This window comes from Chlorocebus sabaeus, chromosome X (genome assembly GCF_047675955.1).
Source record: "Chlorocebus sabaeus isolate Y175 chromosome X, mChlSab1.0.hap1, whole genome shotgun sequence".
Taxonomy (NCBI): domain Eukaryota; kingdom Metazoa; phylum Chordata; class Mammalia; order Primates; family Cercopithecidae; genus Chlorocebus; species Chlorocebus sabaeus.
This window is the reverse complement of record NC_132933.1, coordinates 3,052,854-3,056,013: the sequence shown is the minus strand read 5'-3', so window position 1 is coordinate 3,056,013 and position 3,160 is coordinate 3,052,854.

Sequence of the window (3,160 nt, the reverse complement as noted above, 5' to 3'; positions counted from 1 at the left end):
CTAGACAGGAGAAGGGTTAGGAGAAGGCTACCTGGACCAGTGACTTGTTCATTCCATCTCTCACCACAGCCCCTGCTGATCCCTAGAGTCCTGGAGCTCAGAGAAGTGTGACCTGACAGTGATTCCTGAGACTTCTGACAAGGCTTGTTGGGCTAACACCCTGATCAGGCCCAGGAAGCCTCTATCAACTTAGAGGCAGTGCCAGGTTATCCACATGTGATGGGAGTGAAGTGCTACCTCCCTCCTCATCTGGGTGAGAGCCACTGGTTGGAAGAGGGGTTTGGGGGCTTTGGCCTCTCTCCTTTTTTACTCATTGCAAGATGTCCCCCAGATCCTGTTCCTTGACAGAAAACCCTCACTGTAGACCTTCACTAGTGGGACTTGGAGTACTTAATGGAGCAAGGCAGGGGAGTCTCTCTCCTTCCTGAGATCAGAGATCAGTGTGAAGAAGACAGGTATCATGGGATAAGCCTGAACTAATTCCACAGTGGGCAGAGGGCCTCCAGGAATGAAGGACTTTCTCCATCAGCACATGAACTGCCACGGGTATGGGCAGGATTTTCCTAACAGTGTTTTTTAGTGAGTAGTTACTAATTTTAATAATGTCTAACTTATTCATTTTTCTTTCTTGAGTCATGCTTTCGGTGTTGTATCTAAGAAGTCATAGCTAAACCCAAGTTCACCTTGATTTTCTTCCATGGATGGGGAGTCACCAGTGATGCTGGTTGGAGGGCCTTTCCTCCAGCATATGAACTACCACTAGTCTGGGGAGTTGGGTCATGGAAGTGTCTTAATGAAGACTCTCCACCATCAAAATGGGATTTGGAGCTTCTGGTTGGAAATGCTTCAGGCTGACAGCCTCTGAATGAGAATGGGGTCACCCAAAATTAGGCCCAGGGTGATGGACTAAGAGAGCCTTATAGGAGGAAGAGCATTATCTTGATCATCTCATCTACCCGTGATCAACACCCACTCAGATCAATGCCTGCACCACCTCTGCTCCATGTACTTTCTTTTAGCTGCCCTCACACTTGACAGAGCCCTCAGCAATATTCAGGAACCCTGAGATTCTAAAAGAGGTAGATTTGTGTTTTGTGAACGAGTTCACTGAAGGTATGAGTCATCTCCAGATTTACTGTGCCCAGGCCCAACTCAGCTGTTGCGGAGTTTACTTTCTTCCTCAGTTTTGGCTTCAGCATCTCAGGTGCAGTTAGCCTATCTTGTAGCCAGAATGGGGTATACAAGGTGGAAAATCTTGGGCATTTCTTTTACAATGATTTCATTTTGCCTCCCCGTGTCAGATCCACAAGGCCAACTTTTCTCAGATCTTTACTGAGAATATTGTGGGGTTCCTGAAGATAAAGCCCATGATGTTTGGCGCTTAAGATTGCAGCCCCAGGTAGTTTATCACTTACATTACCCCACACACAGCTTTCAGAAATTCATGAAAATCACCATTTAGATGTTCTTACCAGTTTATGGCTCCAGCAGCTTCTGCTACAGGTAAGCAGATCTTACCTGTTCCTCTTTGTATGCACTAGTCACTCCACATTTTCAGTCAGTGGTTTGCCCTGCAATCTCAGTTCTCTGATGGGTATAAGAAAAAGTTTTCAGTTTGTCAAGCATTTTCTTATAAGAATGGGAGTGCCAACTTACAACTGTATATCCTTTTTAGTGGTTGCTTTAGTTATTATATATACCTAGCTTATCTCACTCTACTGTTGTCAACATTTCGCCAGTTCGAGTGAAGTGTAGAAACATCACCTCCCTTCATATCCTTTTACCCTTCTCCATTTATGATGTGGTTGTCTTAAGTATTTCTTATACATGCATTTAAAGACACATTAGACCGTTCTATAATTTTTACTTCAACTGTCAAACATAACTTAGAAAACTCAAAGGAGAGTCTATTGTATTTATCCACATTTTGTTTACCATGTTCTTTCTTCCTTCTCCGTGTTCCAATTCCCCATTATCCCTTTTATCATTTCCTTTCTGTTTAGGGAATTTCCTCTAGCCATTCTTCTAGGGTAGATCTCCTGGTGACACAGTCTATTAGTTTTCCTTAATTTGGGAATATTTTGATTTTCCCTTCATTCCTGAAATATATTTTTGCCATATGTAGGGTTGTGTTAACTGTTCTTTTCTTTCAGTTCTTGAGAGATGTTGTGCTTCTTTCTTCTGGGCTTCATGGTTTCTGTTGCAAACCTCACTGTAATTTGAATTATTTTCCCTCTAAACTGAGATGTCATTTCTCTCTCACTGCTTTCAAGAAATTTTTTGTCTTTAATTTTCAGAAGTTTGACTATGACGTATCTTGACTTGGATTTATTCTCCTTGGATTCACTCACCTTCTTGAATTTATAAGTTTATGAGTGTTGCTAAACTTGGACAGCGTTAAGCCATTATTTCTTTGAGTACCTCTTCAGCCCTATTCTCTTTCTCTTCTCTTTCTGGTATTCTAGTGACATGAATGTTCAATCTTTCGTTATGGTCCCTCAGGTCTCTGAGGCTCTGCTCATTTTTATATTGATGTATTTTTTCCCTGTTGTTCAGACTGAGAAATTTCTATTGTTCTATCTTTCAGTTTACTGATTCTTTCCTCCGTCATCTCCATTCTGCTTTTTAGCCCATCCATTAAGTTTTTCATTTCAGTTACTGCTTTTTTCAGTTCTAAAAATGTCAATTGATTTTTCTTTATATATGCTACTTCTTTGCTGAGATATTCTATTTTTTCCAATTGTTTCAGGTGTGTTTATAATTGCATGCTGAAGCATTTTTATAATGGCTGATTTAAAATCTTTGTCAGATAATTCTCAATGTCCATCGTCTTGGTGTTGACATGTATTGACTGTGTGTTTTTATTCAGTTCAAGATCTTCCTGTTTCTGTTATGTGAATGGTTTTTGATTGAGCTGTTGATATTTTGGTTGTTATATCATATTATTCTGGATCTTATTAAAACCTTGTGCTTTAGCTGGCTTTCTCAGACATCACTCTAGCAAAAAAGATAGGGCACCACTTCATTACTGACATGTGGGAATAGAAGACCAAGTTCCTCACTTGGCCTTCATTAACACCCAAGTGGCAGCCCACTCATTACTACTGGGTTTAGGTGGGAGTTCTGGCCCCATACTAGGGCTCTACTGATACCTCCTTGT